The 20,699-nt window shown below is 38.4% G+C and overlaps 1 long non-coding RNA gene across 4 annotated transcripts in view; it reads right to left on the minus strand.

Moving 5' to 3' along the window:
* The window catches only part of LOC133537591 (uncharacterized), a 185,737-nt gene that overhangs the window by 16,566 nt on the left and 148,472 nt on the right, over positions 1 to 20,699 (minus strand). The gene's annotated exons all lie outside the window — the stretch shown is intronic.

Here is a 20,699-nt window from a genome sequence, read left to right on the forward strand (position 1 = left end):
GACTTCAACTCTGCGGGTGAGATGAATTTCACAAGGCTTCAACAAGCGCTTTCTTCTAAGTATGAGAGGCCTGGTGGGCATGAAGCACACAACAACTTGACATCCTTATGAAGATTACTCCCGTCTGCTCATTACTTCACGCCGTGCGGTTAAAGAGCATACAAGCTTTAATTTAAACTCAGACAGACATGTATGAATGAGACACTATATGGGTCTGATATACTAAATAAAGGTCTGTATGTACTAAAACACGTGCAAACTTGATAGCGCACGCAAAGCTGATCTACTAAACGTGGGCAAAGAGGACTGCGTCTGTTAAGAGAGCAGAATAAGACATGCAATCAATTTTGCGTCTCTGCCTTCTTTAAAATGCAAAATATGTGCTGATCGCCCACAATACTGAGAGGAGACAATGCAAATAGTTATTTAGCATACACAGCCTGTTTTACTAAACTAGAAAGTGATAGCTGCACCTAAATTAGCACCTTTATTTAGCACGTGTGAAAAGTATGTCCCAACTGAGTTAGGCATATGTCTGCAGGATCAGATGATGGACAGACAGACAAAAATCATCTGTCTTACAAATGTGAACTAACAGAATAAATAATATTAGACATGTCTATACAGCAACATCCTTTTATAATTTTAGACTGTATGCTGGGTGACTTAACGGGCTGATTAAAACAAAGTCACTTGATGCTATTTGGTGTCCTTTTATTGCCGTTAGATATAACATAATATTAACATGCAGTATCTCTTTTACTAAAAACAAACTTTTTGAAGTATCAGGCCTCGAATTTTAACTTTTTAAGGTCAAGGTTGCCCTAAAGAAAGACTCATATTTTAGGGCACCAAGGCAAGTTGGAAGGACACCAAGTCAAACATTTTTTTTTCGAGGCAGAGGCTCCAAAGCGCGGCTGTGTGTGTGTGTGTGTGTGTGTGTATGTATATATATATATATATACACACACACACACACACACACACATATACATATATACACACATATATATATATACACACACACATATACACACATATATATATATACACATACATATATATATATACATACACACACACACATGTATACACACATACATACATATATATGTATATATTTACACACACATATATATACACACACACGCACAAATATATTCACGTATATAAATATGTATATATATATATATATATATATATACATATATATATATGCATATAGATACATACGTATATATACATATGTAAAAATATATATATATATATACACATACATATACATACATACATACACTTGCAAAGAACATAATGTCATGGCTGTCTTGAGTTTCCAATAATTTATACAACTCTTATTTTTTTTGTAATCAAGTGATTGGAGCACATACTTGTTTGTCCCAAAAAACATTCATGAAGTTTGGTTCTTTTAGAAATGTATTATGGGTCTACTGAAAATTGTACCAGATCTGCTGGGTCAAAAGTATACATACAGCAATGTTAATATTTGGTTACACGTCCCTTGGTAAGTTTCACTGCAATAAGGCGTTTTTAGTAGTCACCCACAAGCTTCTGGTTGAATGGTTGACATATTGCTGGGTAACAGCTCAAACAGCTCAATTTTTATTTCATCTGACATCACATGGACAAAGATAAGACTTTCTGGAGGAAAGTTCTGTGGTTAGATGAAACAAAAATTCAGCTGTTTGGCCACAATACACAGCAATATATTTTGAGGAGAAAAGGTGAGGCCTTTCAGCCGAGGAACACCATCCTACCGTCAAGCATGGTGGTGGTAGTATTATGCTCTGGGTCTATTTTGCTGCCAGTGGGACTGGTGCTTTACAGATAGTACATGGGACAATGAAAAAAAAGGATTACCTCCAAATTCTTCAGGATATACAAAAAACATCAGCCTGGAGGTTGGGTCTTGGGCGCAGTTGGGTGTTCCAACAGGACAATGACCCCAAACACACGTCAAAAGTGGTAAAAGAATGGCTAAATCAGGCTAGAATTATGGTTTTAGAATGGCCTTTCACAATGTCCTGACTTTGAGACAATGCTGAAGAAACAAGTCCATGCCAGAAAACCAACACATTTAGTTAAACTGAACCAATTTTGTCAAGAGGAGTGGTGAAAAATTCAACCGGAAGCTTTTGGATAGCTACCAAAAGCGCCTTATTGCAGTGAAACTTGCCAAAGGAAATGTAACCAAATATTAACATTGATGTACTGTATGTACACTTTTGACCCAGCAGATTTGGTCATATTTTCAGTAGACCCATAATAAATCCATAAAAGAACCAATTATCATGAATGTTTATTGACAAGTATGTAATTCAATCTGTATTTTATATATGTATATATATATATATATATGCCAATCTAGGAGGTATATGCCTGAGCTAAAACGTCCTTACAAACCCTGATGCAACTAACAACTCGGCTGTTCTGATTGTCGGTTAACACGCTTCAAAAAGGGCTGTGCCCATGTTGTTTATACCGATTAAGATTAATTATGGGATGTCTTAAACAGATGAAAATGTGAAAAAAAATAAGTAATGTCGCAGTGTTTTTATCAATTCACTCGATGAAACAATTACGTTACAATCGTCCATTATAGGGATGTCACGTTTTCTGTCACGTTAATGTCACCAAAATGATCAAGGTTATCATTATTAACGCGGTAATTTTAAATGTGTTCAAAATTTTCTAAAACTACCTAAATCATTTAACCACATTGTATTTCTTTAAAAAAAAAACATTCAAAATGTATGTACAGTATTTACCTCAAGTAGAAAGTTGAATGTGCATATGAAAGCAACAGAAGCGTTATCAACAAACAAATATGTCAGAAAAAAAATTATACTAAAAAATAAATAAAAATACATGTGACAAATTTGCAAGATGGCACCTCATGGATATAAGACATAACTGCACTTTTTGCCCATATAGATACAAATAGTGTTATTATATGAGGTCAAGTTTTCTACATAGGACTGCACGGTTATGGGAAAAAAAATAATTAAGATGACTTCTTATCAATATTGAAATCCGGATTAATAATCATGGTTATTCTTTGTTTGACAAAACAGTGTTGGGGTGTAAACACACACCATCATGTCATTTGTAATATCTAATAAAAAACACTGTAGATTATGGATCTATATATTTAAAGACAAATATTTGTGTATTTGTCCTAATCCATAGTATCAGCTTGTCAGATGTTTTATTACATGATGCCTTTATCTCTTGTTCTACATTTTCATAAAGAGTGGTATTTTTTGGGTTATATACATTCACATGTACTAATGTGTGTACATGTATGTACATGCTGTATCTAGACAGATCCATTGAGAGTTTGAGCATAAATATGTCGTATAGGAATACATTATACACCAGAAAACATTAACAAAGTGCTATTTCACATTAATGTAGTAAATTATAAAAGGAAGTCAAAGTACGGCGAGTTTAAACCGTGGATGACTAAAGGACTCCAAAATGCCAGTAAAAAAAAGAAACTTTTATATAAGGAATTTATAAAAAATAGAACTTTAGTAAATGAAAATAAATATAAAAAATATAAAAATAAACTAATCAATATAATCAGAATGTGTAAAAAAGATTATTATATAAATAAACTGGAATATAACAAGAATAATGTAAGAGGTGTATGGAAAATATTAAATGGTATTATTAGAAATAAAAATGATGATAATCAATACCCACCATACTTTATGGAAAATAAGATGATTAAGGATAAGGTGATAGTAAATACATTTAATGATTATTTTATAAATATTGGACCGAAACTAGCAGAAGAGATAAAGGTAGAAGGGACAAAAATAGATGCAGCAGATTATATCGACCCAAACCCTAAAACAATGTTTTTAAAACCAGTAGTAGAAAGAGAAATCAGGGACATAGTCAAAAGTTTTAAGAACAAAACAAGCAAAGATGTGGATGATGTAGACATGCAAACTTTAAAGTATGTGATAGATGGAATTAGTGCTCCATTAGCGTATCTATTTAACCTTTCATTTGAAATGGGAGTATTTCCTCAACTGATGAAAATTGCCAAAGTTGTTCCTATTCATAAAGCGGGAGATGGACACTTATTCACAAACTACAGACCAATCTGAATATTATCACAGTTCTCCAAAATATTAGAAAAAATATTTATAAATAGATTCGATGGCTTTGTAGAAAAAAATTAATTATTAACAGATAGGCAGTATGGTTTCAGGAATAACCGATCAACAGTACAAGCATTAACAGATTTAAATAACTGATAGTATTGATAGAAATAAAAATAAATATACAATAGGAGTATTCTTAGATCTTAAGAAGGCTTTTGATACAGTAGACCATAGTATTCTTATTAGAAAAATGGAAAAATATGGTTTTAGGGGTATTGTTCTGGAATGGATAACAAGTTATTTATCTGATAGAAAGCAGTTTGTACAGATATCACAAAAAAAAATCATGTTGGTTGAATATTAAATGTGGGGTACCACAGGGGTCAGTCTTAGGGCCCAAGATGTTCATCATGTATATAAATGATATTTGTAAAGTAACTGAAAACCTTAAATATGTGTTATTTGCGGATGACAACAATGTACTCTGTTCTGATGTGGACTTGCAGCAGCTCCTGAGGACCGTCACCATGGAGATGTGTAAACTAAAAAAATTGGTTTGATGCTAATAAATTATCATTAAACCTAAATAAAACTAACTTTATGTTATTTGGAAATAAGAGAAATGATATAAATGTAAAATTATATATACACAATGTTAGTATAGAAAGAGTAAATAAAATCAAATTTTTGGGTGTGATCTCGGACCACGGGATCTGCTGGAAGTCACACATTACATACATCAAAGGGAAGTTGGCGAGAAGTATTGCTGTCCTGGGTAAAACAAGGCACATTCTTAATCAGAAAACATTACACACTCTTTATTGTACACTTGTTTTACCATATTTGAGTTACTGTCTAGAAGTTTGGGGAAATACATACAGGACGAACATCCAACCACTAATCCTAATGCAAAAAAGGGCCATCAGACTGATACATAACACAGGACCCCAAGAACACACTAATGGATTATTTATAAAAACATTTGATTTAAAACTACCAGATCTCAGCCAACTCAAGACTGCCCAAATGATTTATAAAGCAAGTAAAGATTTACTTCCAACAGGGTTACAGAGAAGATTTTTACAGAGAGAAGGGAATTATAATTTAAGAGGAGAACTACTTTTTAAGATCCAATATTGTAGAACAACGCAGAAACGAATGAGTATAACAATAGAAGGGGTTAAAATATGGAACTGTTTAAAGGATGAAATAAAACACAGCACCAACATAAACCAGTTTAAAAAGCTTTTTAAATCATTTATCATTAGTAAATATAAGAAAGAAGAGCAAACATTGTTTTAGAAAGACAATAATATATAATATGTATATAAATACAATTTATGATTTCATAATTATACATATAGGTTTTATTAAAATGTATATATTACCACTTTATATGGAATTTAAATAAATTGTGTATATATAATATATATATATATATATATATATATATAAGTGTACAAATGTATATGTTTGATTTAAATGTTAAACTGTGTATATGAGACGTGTGCTACATATATGTTGCTTATATATTGTTTAAAAAAAAAGTAATATAAGTGAAGCATATTTTAGATTTTATATATTTTGAACCTTGTTCTTGTTGTGATGGGGTAGGTTTATATAAGCGTTGCTTCAACCTACACCCTTTCGGCTCAATCATTGCTCAAATTAGTGGGTTTTTTTTCTTTTTTTTGTTGTTGTTCTTTATTTTATGTGAAGATTGCCGAAATAAAATACATTGACAATGGTTATTAAAGTAAATATTTTGTGGAATGAAAAAAACAAATAATGTCAAAAACATGGTTTTTACTTTTTGATATCAATATAAAACACAAAGCAGTTTGGCTAATGAAGATAAAATCAAATAAACAAGTGTTGTTATTCTCCAACAACAATGTACTTCAGTGCAAAAGTTTGGCCAACAAAAATAAAGAGTGATACCTCACACATCTAATACACAATCTTTGTGCCTCACCAATAACTCAGCCAGCAATCAATTCGATGAAATGACAAAACATTTTAGCTAGTAATGATGTTATTGGAACTAGGCCTGGGCGATATGGCCTTTTTTTAATATCTCGATATTTTTTAGGCCGTATCGCGATACACGATATATATCTCAATATTTTGCCTTAACCTTGAATTAACACTTGATACATATAATCACAACAGTATGATGATTCTATGTGTCTAAATTAAAACATTCTTGATCATACTACATTAATATATGCTCATTTTAAGCATTCAAGCAGAGAGGGAAATCACAACTAAGTCAATTGACCAAAACTGTATTCATTAAACAGTTATTAAGCAGTAACACAAACCCATCCATCCATCCATTTTCTACCGCTTGTTCCCTTTTGGGGTCGCGGGGGGTGCTGGCGCCTATCTCAGCTACAATCGGGCGGAAGGCGGAGTAACACAAACAAACATACATGTCATTTCAAAACAGAAAGTGCAAGATTGTCAGAGACATTGTGAAACAAGCTATGAGTGCACTTTTGTGCATGATGTCGCTAAGATGACATATTAAAACAACACTAAATTAAAATGCACTTTTTGTACAGAATGCCACTACAATAGTTTAAAACAAATAGAGTGCACTTTTATGCATGATGTTACGCAAGATATTTCAATAAGTGTCACATAAAAATGTGCTCCATAATAGGAAATCAAATTGTGTATGTGGTAGCATACTTGCCAAGTTCGCCAACCCTCCCGATTTTCCCGGGAGACTCCCGAATTTCAGTGCCCCTCCCGAATATCTCCCGAGGCAACCGTTTTCCCGAATTCCACCCAGACAACAATATTGGGGGCGTGCCTTAAAGGCACTGCCTTTAGCATCCTTTCTCACCTGAAACCTTCACCCCTTAACATGCGGACCTGAGTGAGGACAGCCTGTCGTCACGTCCGCTTTTCCTCCATACTAACAGCGTGCCGGGGAAGTCACACAACATCTACAGCTTTTCACACACACACACAAAGTGAATGCAAGGCATAATTGGTCAACAGCCATTCAGGTCAAACTGAGGGTGGCCGTATAAACAACTTTACCACTGTCACAAATATGCGTTATCCATTCCGCTACCTCTCTGCTCCGTGAGGGCGTATATGTATGTGACGTATGTAAGAAGCTGCGCACGTTGTACGTCTCTGTGAGAAGGAGAGACAAGAAAGAGTGAGAAGAGCCTCCTGTAGTATAATGCCCGCGGCGAAAAGCAACTGCGTAATGTATACTCAAATATCATGATATAGTCATTTTCTATATCGCACAGAGACAAACCCACAATATATCGAGTACATCGATATATCGCCCAGCCCTAATTGAAACACTAACAAAGTTAGCAGTGAAATCAAAAGACGAGTGAGCAACCACAAAAACAAACTACAGACTTTCTAAACCAGTTGTGGCAACGTTCCCGACACATCGCCTGCTGCATGTTAACTCTCAGTCCCAGCAGCTGACAGAAGGACGCCAGCTGCACGTTCAAAATGACACTGCAACATCAAATGTTGTTCTCCTCCTTGCGCTTTTAATCGATTGAAACGAAGCGATCGGCTCCGTTAGCTCAGAGGGAACATTTTCAAAGCAAAGTCTATGGAGTCGCTGCAATGTTTTCCGAGACGAATGGCCCTCGTGTGCATGCGCGGCCGCTACGGCGCTTCGGTATTCAGAAAGTAAGCCGTCACGGCATGTTGTGGCTGAAAATTCTGGTCTGGTCAATTTTTAGGGCATTACAGCAAATCAGAAGGGCGTGGTTAAATTCAAGCCCTGAAGTATGTATTCTTTGCATCTTGAGCAAAGAATACATACTCTATACATCCTCTCTCCCATTAGTCATCTTCAACACTGGAAGAAAAAAAAGTTTTAAGTTGGAGATGCACTTTGGAGTGTGTCTAAAATGGCCATACAAAGTGTTATATGGCTCTTGCATGTTTGCAAACCTAGCAAAACGCCACAAGTAGGTGTGTCCGCGGTGATGCACCGTACAGTACATGCAAAATGTTCATTTAAATAAGGCAGTCTGCACCACTCTTCAATTGTACACGCCGTGTTAGTAGATCACGCACCGCACGCTCGCTAATAGTACACACAATTTAATTTATTGCACAGAACGTTAAGTGCGTGGTATTTGGATTACAGCCAAGTAACCATGTTATACTATTCCATATCACTAGGTGGCAGCAATTAGCTAATTGCTTTGTAGATGTCGAGAACACGTCGTGTCATGATCACAATATGCAGAAGACAGAGGAAAGCAGCGTGAAGGTAAAAAGGTATCTTATGCTTAAACTAAAAATAAACACAAAGCGAGTGCCACTAAGAAAAGGCATGGCTATGCAGAACGAAACTAAAACTGAACTGCCTGCGAAGTAAACAAAACACAAAATGCTGGACTGCTGCAAATGACATGACCATCGACAATATCCCCACAAAGAAGGAAAGCGTTCACACAACTTAAATAGTCTGGATTGCGAAAACAAAGCAGGTGTGGAGAATAGCGCTCAAGGAAGACATGAAACTGCAACAGGAAAATACCAACAAAACAGGAAAAAACACCAAAATAGGAGCGCAAGACCAGGACTCAAACACTACACACGGGAAAACACCAAAAAACTTCAAATAAGTCAGGGTGTGATGTGACAGGTGGTGACAGTACACCTACTTTGAGACAAGAGCTATAGTGATGCATGCTTGGTTATGGTTTAAATTCATATCCAACAATTGCGAGAACAACTTTTTATTGTCAATACTACTGAGTTGTTTTTTTTTAAAGATTTCTGCTTGTGGTGGTGTGCCTCAGGATCTTTTAAATGAAAAAATGTGCCTTGGCTCAAAAAAATTGAAAAACACTGCTCTAATAGACGCAATGTTTTGAATTATATCTGTGATTAGTTTTTCAAATGTGTGCTATTTAATAGATCGTATGTTTAATCTCTGTGTGTGCGCACATGCACGGTTTGAGTTTATTATTGTGCCTTTTTTCACAGCATTGATACATTTTGTCGACAATGTTGATTAATCTTTGCACCCCTGTCAATTGTTTCTACCTTTGAATTTTTCATTGCCTCTGTTGTTGAAGTTTCTATTGGAGGTTTCTCCTCTACAAAGAGTTTGTCCTTGTCTATGTCGACAGAGTGCCTACAGTAAGTCTCAACTATGTTTGTTGTCTTAATGAGTATTTCATTGTCTCTGTATTCAAGTTTGTTTTGGAGGTTTCATCCTCAGAGGGAGTTTTCCATAGTCTCTATTTCACATTGAGTCTCGGTTCTGTTAGGCTTCTCCCTACGATAATATAACAATATAATTAAGTACCCATTTATTTCAGTCTCCGATCCCACCAATCCTATCGTCTTAAAAGTAAAAAAAGTTAATTTTCCTCTACTTCTATTATCTTTCCATATTTTGATAGAGAGCTTAGTTTTTTCAAAGCTGCAGGAGACTTTGATCAGGATGAAACTGAGCTAAATATAACCACACAGTCTTGCAGAGAATCCCTGTGACACACAACTTCCATGACGTCGAGAAACACACTGAAATATGATCAATGTGTCCTCTGTGGCCATGAGTGCAACATGTTCATCTTAATGTCCTTTATAGTTGGGTCCAGTGTGACCCTTTCTCATGGATTTGTAATTGCTGGAACAAACAAGGTTGATAAACGGGACTTGAGGCTTCCTTAAACTACTGCTGCTATTCCAGTAATGTAGGAACTGAACACATTTTAATAGATACTACAATTTGGTAACAATAAATGACTGCCTTTGCAGTGATAACATTTGCAAGTAAGTTTGCCCGTGCTTTACTCGAAAGATAATAGATCTGTGTGGAATACTGGAAGATGAAAACCTTCACTACCTCTATGCTATCATGTTTAGTCACACACTTCATGCCTTTTTCTTTCATCATCCATTGCATTGTTGTGTTGTTGACCCCCACATCTTGGCAGGTGTAGCGACTGTATTATACCGTTTTATGAAGGGCACATTGGGGGCCGTCCCCTGCTTTGCCTGCTAATTTGCATTTTTATTGCCATTGTCGCACCCCAAGTTAATACACCATCGACCCCCGCCGCTAACCCCAAGACCTAGCGCCATCACCTCGCTATGCCGCCCGAAATGAGAGTGGCGGCCGGGCTCCGGGTCTGCATGGGCTGGCTGGAGCTCAGGTAACCAGGCGACCCTGGCATTCCGAGGCGGAAATGGAGTGTCTGCGCAGGCTAATGTGGAGTTTCCATTAGGAAAGATGATTGATTTGCTACTACAATGAAAGACTAAGATGGGTCTTTGTTTGCAGGTGAACTGGAGTGTGAAAGAGGAGACGAGAGATGGCACTGAAGGAAGAAAATGAGAATGTGAAATATCAGATGGCAGAGGTGTGGAAGCTTTCATTCATTTCTAAATGTCTCTGGACTTTCTTTTTTTTTATGTAATCCTAAAGCATTGTATGGTATTGAGAAATGCACTTGCATTGATGGAAAAGGAGTAGGAGGGCCTCTACTGCATTTTAACACATGTTGGTAACCCTCCAGTTCTACAAGAACATGTTCTTGCTTTTCTTTTTTACTCTCAGTCAACTGGGATACAGAAAGTTTCCCAGGGCATCTGCTCCAAACGCCCACGTCTGCTTCCCCATCCAGTAGGAGTGCTTCTTTCACCCCTGGGTCTGGCCGTTGCTGGGCTGCCATTGGTTGCCTGGGCCAGGGCCCAGAAAAAGGGAAGGCTGAGCCCTGAGAATTTTCCGAAACATTTTCTTCTCTCGCTCAGCTTTTGCCAACATCTGCTTCCAATCACTGTTAGTCAAAAGAGCGTTTCTCTTTCTCCCCGCTGTTGGGGTTAAACACACACACACACACACACACACACATGCATGCACGCACACACACACACACACACACACACACACACACACACGAGACAAACATAGAAGGTTGAAGTAGAACAAGTCATCTGTTCTGTTAGTAACAGCATTACCTACAAGAAACCATTACTACTAGTAATGGTAAAAACAGACCAGTATCGTAATTGTTGAGGTCATCATACAACTGTTCTGTTTCTCTCTCGACCATCTTCTTTCTTTCTATGTCAATACAACCAATCAAGACAGAAAGGTTTCTTCTGGAGGAAATTTTTCTTAGCCTCTGTCAGCAATGAGTCTACACATTGTTGATTCTTTTTGGGACTTAACAGCAGTAATTCTTTGCCTCGAGATACAGAGTGTAGAGGTGGGAAAAAATAATGATAAAAACTCTGATGCATCACTACTAAACCTCAGCGATTCATGAATTGATGGACAAATGTCCAAAAATGTTTAATAAAGTAATGCAGACGGTTGTCAAATTCGGCATTAATGTCAATATTTTCTAAACAGTTGTAGGTTTGGTTCTAACAAACAATGGGAAAACTATTAGCTAATATTATTTTAACATTATGTAGCTGGTTTAGCGCAGACACATGGAGTAGGGACGAGAAGAGAACAAGCTATGCTAAGCTTGAATGTGAAATCGTGAAATACAAAAATAGCAAATGCTAAGGGACGGCGTGGCGCGGTGGTAGAGTGGTCTGGTTCAATCCGCACCTAGTACCAACCTCGTCACGTCCGTTGCGTCCTGAGCAAGACACTTCACCCTTGCTCCTGATGGGTGCTGGTTAGCGCCTCGCATGGCAGCTCCTTCCATCAGTGTGTGAATGTGTGTGTGAATGGGTAAATGCGGAAGTAGTGTCAAAGCGCTTTGACTACCTTGAAGGTAGAAAAGCGCTATACAAGTACAACCCATTTATCATTTATTTATGTGCACACTTCAAAATTTTTAGTTCAAACTCTTCACTCACTAACAAATCGCACCTAATTAATCACGAGGCTCAAGCTTTTTTTGGCCTACATGTGCATCACGCCGCGACAAAGCAAAGTGGATGTGACGTCATATGCAACCCAACATTACTGGATACGTCACTAGCCAAAAGGAGGACATAGTAATAATAATGTTTGATAATGGATGGATGGATATTAACAATATGATAATAATAATATACAACCCATCCATCCATCCATTTTCTACCGCGTATTCCCTTTCGGGGTCGCGGGGGGCGCTGGCGCCTATCTCAGCTACAATCGGGCGGAAGGCAGGGTACACCCTGGACAAGTCGCCACCTCATCGCAGGGCCAACACAGATAGACAGACAACATTCACACTCACATTCACACACTAGGGCCAATTTAGTGTTGCCAATCAACCTATCCCCAGGTGCATGTCTTTGGAAGTGGGAGGAAGCCGGAGTACCCGGAGGGAACCCACGCAATCACGGGGAGAACATGCAAACTCCACACAGAAAGATCCCAAGCCTATATATACAACATAAAAATCAAAAATGTATACGTAACCAAGAGAGTCGTGAGGTGCACAAAGATTCCCACTTCTGAATGTCTGTACTATTTCAGGTTTCTTCCTTGGAAGGAGGATTTTCCTTGCCTCTATCACCAAAGTAACCATACGGAGTCTTGGTTCTGTTTCAGATTTCTTCCTTGGTGGGAGTTTTCCCTGGCCTCCTTAACTAATGTACACCATGGGAAGTCTCGATTCTGTTGTGAAGTTTCTTTGTGTGAGGGCGGTTTTTCTTTGCCTTTGTTGCCAGAGTGCCCACACTGAGTCTTGGATCTGTTTGAGATTTCTTCCATACGGGAAGGTTTTCCTTGCCTTTGTCACCGACATCCATCCATCCATCCATTTTCTACCGCTTATTCCCTTTCGGGGTCGCGGGGGGCGCTGGCGCCTATCTCAGCTACAATCGGGCGGAAGGCGGGGTACACCCTGGACAAGTCGCCACCTCATCACAGGGCCAACACAGATAGACAGACAACATTCACACTCACATTCACACACTAGGGCAAATTTAGTGTTGCCAATCAACCTATCCCCAGGTGCATGTCTTTGGAAGTGGGAGGAAGCCGGAGTACCCGGAGGGAACCCACGCATTCACGGGGAGAACATGCAAACTCCACACAGAAAGATCCCGAGCCTGGATTTGAACCCAGGACTGCAGGACCTTCGTATTGTGAGGCAGATGCACTAACCCCTCTGCCACCGTGAAGCCCTGTCACCGACATGCACCATAGAAAGTCTCGGTTATGAAATACAATGAAGGTTTTTCATTGTATTTCTACAGTGTTGACACAACTTACATTTACAACTCAACGACCTACCAATCAACCCATCCATCCATCCATAGATTGATTCCTTAAGCATTATACATACAATGTTAGTCCTAAAGAGTATCAGATCCATCTCCAAATCTATCACGATACACTCTAAATCAGGGGTCACCAACCTTTTTGAGACCAAGAGCTACTTCTTGGGTACTGATTAATGTGAAGGGCTACCAGTTTGATACACACTTAAATAAATTGCCAGAAATAGCCAATTTGCTCAATTTACTTTTAACTCTATGTTATTATTAATAATTAATGATATTTATCTCTGTGGAAACACTGATCATCTTAATGATTTCTCACAATAAATATATATAGAAACAAATAAATATCAATATGCAACACTTTATTATTATATTTTCTCTAAGTGCACATTTTTCAAATTGAACATTTTCAAATGATCACTTCTAAGACAGTCTTGTGAAATCACAATATCCCATTTTAACTAGCTACCCACTAACATTTTTTAACAAATCATGAATTACTTTGCACCATGTTTGTACAAATAATAACTCATGTAAAATACAAAAGTCAACCCTCAAATTTTTAAATAAATCATGTCACACTTTGAACTGGACACCAAATCTGTTATCAGTTTCTTTGTCATTTAGTAGGAAGCCTGGCATTGCATGCTGTTAACTAGTGTGTTGAACTCTGGTGTGACTTGACACTGCAACTCTGAGTGAGTTTTGCAGATGTGCATCGGTGAGGCGTGTTCTGTGTTTGTTCTTGATGAAGTTCATGTCAGAAAAGGCTGATTCACAAAAATAAGTTGAACCAAACAGGCTTGCAACCTTCAGAGCTGCTGCGCATACACCACTGTACTTTTCTGTGTCAACAAGGCACCGAAAGTTTGGTGCAGTATGGTGGGCTTTAAATTTTAAATTGTCAGGAAAGAAGAGGAAGGAGTTTAAAAGGTTAAAAAGGTATATGTGTTTAAAAATCCTAAAATCATTTTTAAGGTTGTATTTTTTCTCTAAAAGTGTCTTTCTGAAAGATATAAGAAGCAAAGTAAAAAAAAAATATGAATTTATTTAAACAAGTGAAGACCAAGTCTTTAAAATATTTTCTTGGATTTTCTAATTCTATTTGAGTTTTGTCTCTCTTAGAATTAAAAATGTCGAGCAAAGCGAGACCAGCTTGCTAGTAAAAAAATAAAATTTAAAAAATAGAGGCAGCTCATTGGCAAGTGCTGTTATTTGAGCTATTTTTAGAACAATATATATATATATATATATTGTGTGCAGTACATACATACGGTATATCTCAACATCACTTTGCATTAACTAGCCATTTGAATAGATGGGAGAACGGTAGCCTACTGATGTTGAGTTTCCTTCCCATTGACCTCATCTTAAACACTATTGGTTTTGTGGCCCTGCTCTTGCTGTGTTTGGTCTGATTTACAGCACAAGAGTGCTGACTAGTTCTTCGGGAGGAGTAATCCTGGGTCAGAATGAGCTAATAAATCTGAAGTGTGCAAAAAGAGGGGAAGTTCAGTCTTAAGTGTCAAAGTCACAATTTGTTGGTAGTCAACTTTGAATTTGGTACGGTGTACACAATAAATTGTGTTGTGCTTTCTTGGAAAAATACACATTTATAGCTACACAACAAACTCGACAACTTGCCTCCCATGAGGACTTGGAGAACAGCCGACTAAGCTTTTGCAACCTTTGCCACTCAGGAGGTTAAAGTTTTGTGGGAAAGGACAGAAGCATGCGGGGTTTGTGCGATGGCTTGCACGACATGAATGAGCTATTTTTGTTGCAAAAACACTAAATGCAACAGCTCGTCTTTTAGAGCACTTTTGGATCTAAGAGGCAGGGAGGGAGGGGTTGAAAGGGCAGCAAGGGAGAAGGTTGCTGCCACCGGAAAAGTGGGCACACAAGTGTCAGGCAAAAGAGAGTGCTTTGACGACATGATGAGTAAAACCATACTGTAGATAGAAGAACTAATAGGCGTCATGTTCTCTTATTTTTGACATATGAGTTTCCCTGCTCAGTGAAATAGCAGAAAAGTACTACATTTGATTATGGGAGCTGTGACTCACTTTAACCCTCCATTGAACCCACACAAGGCAAAATATTTACACGCCAAGGGTTCACCATAAACCATTTGACAGCTAACATTAAAATCAAACAAATTAAATAAAAAAGAAAGGACAACTGTTAGCAAGTTTTGAAGCATAAGGAGGATGAGAAATCATTTTGGTTCATAAAACAGGAGTTTAGCATGAATTCTAGCATGAATATATGCTTTAAATTTTACTTTTGCACATTATTCAAACTCATTGGGAGTGGAAACTTATTTTCAATATACAAACCCCATTTCTATATGAGTTGGGAAATTGTGTTACATGTAAATAAAAACAGAATACAATGATTTGCAAATCCTTTTCAACCCATATTCAATTGAATGCATTACAAAGACAAGATATTTGATGTTCAAACACAAAAACTTAATTTTTTTTTGCAAATAATAATTAACTTAGAATTTCATGGCTGCAACACGTGACAAAGTATTTGGGAAAGGGCATGTTCACCACTGTGTTACATTACCTTTTCTTTTAACAACACTCAAACGTTTGGGAACTGAAAAAACTAATTGTTGAAGCTTTGAAAGTGGAATTCTTTCTCCTTTTTGTTTTATGTAGAGCTTCAGTTGTTCGACAGTCCGGGGTCTCCGCTGTCGTATTTTACGCTTCATAATGCGCCACACATTTTTGATGGGAGACAGGTCTGGACTGTAGGCGGGCCAGGAAAGTACCCGCACTCTTTTTTTACAAAGCCACGCTGTTGTAACATGTGCTGAATGTGGCTTGGCATTGTCTTGCTGAAATAAGCAGGGGCGTCCATGAAAAAGACGGCGCTTAGATGGCAGCATATGTTGTTCCAAAACCTGTATGGACCTTTCAGCATTAATGGTGCCTTCAAGATGTGTAAGTTACCCATGCCTTGAGCACTAATGCACCCCCATACCTTCACAGATGCTGGCTTTTGAACTTTGCGTCGATAACAGTCTGGATGGTTCGCTTCCCCTTTAGTCCGGATGACACAACGTCGAATATTTCCCCCAAAAATTTGAAATGTGGACTCGTCAGACCACAGAACACTTTTCCACTTTGCATCAGTCCATCTTAGATGATCTTGGGGCCAGAGAAGCCGGCAGCGTTTCTGGATGTTGTAGATGAATGCCTTTCGCTTTGCGTAGTAGAGCTTTAACTTGCACGTACAGATGTAGTGACAAACTGTATTTAGTGACAGTGGTTTTCTGAAGTGTTCCTGAGCTCATGTCTCCCGTCCAAAGGCAAAACCCAGTAACTCAATTTTGTTCAAAACTGAGCTGATAATAATTTTGGAGTTCCTAGGTGATATGCTTTACATTAGTGTACGCGATATTGTAATTTGTTCCGTAAGTAAGCTGTTACGCGCATGGCAGGACCTAGCAACTACCACATAACCGCATAGATACAACAGAAAAACCTAGTATCTCAAGGGACCAATCGGAGCTTCTTTGTCAGTCGCCTTATTGTCTTTAATGAGACATTTGCACGAATGGGGGCCGACGGTCAACCTGATTATGTGATATTATGGCACGAGGGGATATTTGGAAGGTTGGCCCAGGACGTTGCAAGCACCTTCATTAAATGTATTGTTCTTGATTCTTCCCCTTGTATACACTTTTGGGTAGATAACTGTGGAGGTCAAAATAAAAACTGGACGCTGTACACGGCTCTTGCCCAATGTGCAAATGCAGAATGGGGCCCACCCGAGATTGTAATAAAATATCTGGACAAAGGGCACACGTTCATGAGAGCAGATTCAATCCATGGCTCAATCGGCAAGAAAATTAAAGCTCAAGAAAACATCTATACGTGTGATGACTTTGTAGATCTTTGTAAGACAGCATCAAGATAGATTGGTTGTCCTTTGTTTTCTCAAAATCAGCTATAAGTGAGTTACTAGGTTTTGCCTTTGGACGGGAGATGTGGTGATATCCTTTAGAGATAGATGTCGGTTTTTGATACAGTGCCGTCAGAGGGATCGAAGGTCACGGTCATTCAATGTTGGTTCCGGCCATGCCGCTTACGTGGAGTGATTTCTCCAGATTCTCTGAACCTTTTGATGATATTATTGACCGTAGATGTTGAAATCCCAAAATTTCTTGCATTTGCACTTTGAGAAACGTTGTTCCTAAACGGTTTGACTATTTGCTCACGCAGTTGTGGACAAAGGGGTGTACCTCGCCCCATCCTTTCTAGTGAAAGACTGAGCATTTTTTGGGAAGCTGTTTTTATACCCAATTATGGCACCCACTTTTTCCCAATTAGCCTGCACACCTGTGGGATGTTCCAAATAAGTGTTTGACGAGCATTCCTCAACTTAATCAGTATTTATTGCCACCTTTCCCAACTTTTTTATCACGTGTTGCTGGCATCAAATTCTAAAGTTAATGATTATTTGGGACGGCGTGACGCAGTGGAAGAGTGGCCGTGCGCAACCCGAGGGGCCCCTGGTTCATATCCCACCTAGTACCAACCTCGTCACATCCGTTGTGTCCTGAGCAAGACACTTCACCCTTGCTCCTGATGGGTGCTGGTTGGCGCCTTGCATGGCAGCTCCCTCCATCAGTGTGTGAATGTGTGTGTGAATGGGTAAATGTGGAAGTAGTGTCAAAGCGCTTTGAGTACCTTGAAGGTAGAAAAGCGCTATACAAGTACAACCCATTTATCATTTATTATTTGCACAAAAAAAAGTTATCAGTTTGAACATCAAATATCTTGTCTTTGAAGCATATTCAACTGAATATGGGTTGAAAATGATTTGCAAATCATTGTATTCAGTTTATATTTACATCTAACACAATTTCCCAACTCATATGGAAACGGGGTTTGTACACTAAACTCAAACACAACCTCAATTCCAGCCGTCACCAAAACCCTATGCTTAAATCCAGCCCTAACCAAAACTATAACCCCAGCCTTAGAAAAACCCTTAAACCCTAAACATAACCAAACCGACCTGATTAGGGTCAGGATTAAATACAGTATGGCACAAGGCTAGAGTTTGGGGTCAGGGTGTTCAGATTAGGGTGTTAGGTTAGGCTTATGATAGGGTTAAGAGTGGGTGTCTAGATTTAGTGTCAAATTTTGTGCAGTTTCCAACTAAATTATCATGACAATGTGTTGGTTTGAAGGAGAGGCTGTGTAATGTGTGTGCATGTGTGTAGTAGTTTCAGGGGTGTGACAAAGAACAAATGGTTTGCGGTTTTGTGAGCAAACATCTTATGTCTTCATTCTGTCAATGTGGAAAACATTAAAAAACACAAAAGTCACTGCTGCACAGTTACAATAAACGCACACGCAGTGATCGTACAACAATTTCCATGAAAATACAGTCGATAAGAATGCTGTTTATACAGTTTTTTTTATCTGTTTAAAAAGAAGTCTAACATTGGCTTTTGCTTATGAATACAAGAAACTACTACTGCTGATGTTTCATGTTATATATCTACTATAGGTATATTAATAATAAATATGTGGTAGTTACTTATTCAATTTTAATCTCTTTAAAGTTGTGTTGTATCATTTAAGAAAAAGAGATAATAGTTAACACAAAGGATAAGTGGTAGGAAATGGATGGATTGATGGATGGATGTTGCATCAATGTTAAAATTGCATCAGACTTCAACGCAATGATGACATCAAATGACTGGCAAAGGGGAGTATTGTTATTTTCAGTTGTGACGACAAAAGTGTAAAGGTTTTGGTTTATGATAGGGTTAGAACTATGTTAAAGAAGGGTAGGGTTAGGGTTAGGGTTAGGTTATGTTCGGGTTAGATTTGGATGTGTTAGGGTTATAGAACATAACAAACATAGTTAAATATAATCATATAAAAACACATTTCACATAAACATAATTTATTCTGCAGCATTTTCCAATGCAACCCTATAAGTGACAGGGGACAACAAGCGGTCACAACAGATCGAACAATGTTTGTCATTCATTGTAACGTCCGTCCAGACGTTTTAAGGATGACAAGGAAGTGGTCTATCAACAACAATCACTTTATTGAGCAAAACTGGTTACTGTTGGCCAAAACAACATCAGCAGAAAACTATTATTGAGGAAAAATGGTCACTTTCTGGCATAACCATGCCAAAAACAAACTCTCTCAAAACAAGGCTCTTGTATGGAGCTTTCACTTGAGCTATCGCACACAGCTCAGCCAGTGACAAATTCACGGCAACACAAACAGTAGGACAACTCCAAAACCACACATGAACAGTAACTGGCAGGTCGTGTCATTATAGTACACTTCATACGCAGTCAAATAATGTCATTAACAGTGTGTTATGCATGCTTGCCGCCGTTTTGCAGGTTAGCTTGTAGCTAATGATGCAGCACAGCCAAGAGATGTATATTGATTGAGACTTTTATTAGTAGATTGCACAGTAGAGTACATATTTCGTACAATTGACCACTACATGTAAGACCCGAATAAGCTTTTCAACTTGTTTAAGTATAGCTCGGTTGGTAGAGTGGCCGTGCCAGCAACCTGAGGGTTCCAGGTTCGATCCCCGCTTACACCATCCTAGTCACTGCCGTTGTGTCCTAGAGCATGACACTTTACCCACCTGCTCCCAGTGCCACCCACACTGGTTTAAATGTAACTTAGATATTGGGTTTCACTATGTAAAGTGCTTTGAGTCACTAGAGAAAAAAAAGCGCGATATAAATATAATTCACTTCACTGCCTAAGCACTGTAGACCCACACTGCCCAAACAGATTTGTTAAAAAGTTAAAGTTAAAGTACCACTGATTGTCACACACACACTAGGTGTGGCGAAATGTGTCCTCTGCATTTAACCCATCCCCTTGTTCACCCCCTGGGAGGTAAGGGGAGCAGTGGGCAGCAGCGGTGCCGCGCCCGGGAATCATTTGTGGTGATTAAACCCCCATTTCCAACCCTTGATGCTCAGTGTCAAGCAAGGAGGCAATGGGTCCCATTTTTTATAGTCTTTGGGATGACTCGGCCAGGGTTTGAACTCCCAACCTACCGATCTCAGGGCGGACTGTGCTTATGCTACTGACAGTTATTAAGAATGTTAATTCATTACATGATTGTAATGAGATATTTTCAGGATTTCCCCTTACGTGTAATTGATCGTGGCGCAACACCACGGCCAGAAAATTGCCGCCAGGCATTAAAAATATATTTGTTTATTTTTGTCTTATATAAAGGTCCTGCAGTCCTGGGTTCAAATCCAGGCTCGGGATCTTTCTGTGTGGAGTTTGCATGTCCTCCCCGTGAATGCGTGGGTTCCCTCCGGGTACTCCGGCTTCCTCCCAC

Source organism: Nerophis ophidion, linkage group LG18, assembly GCF_033978795.1.
Source record: "Nerophis ophidion isolate RoL-2023_Sa linkage group LG18, RoL_Noph_v1.0, whole genome shotgun sequence".
In the NCBI taxonomy this organism is placed as follows: domain Eukaryota; kingdom Metazoa; phylum Chordata; class Actinopteri; order Syngnathiformes; family Syngnathidae; genus Nerophis; species Nerophis ophidion.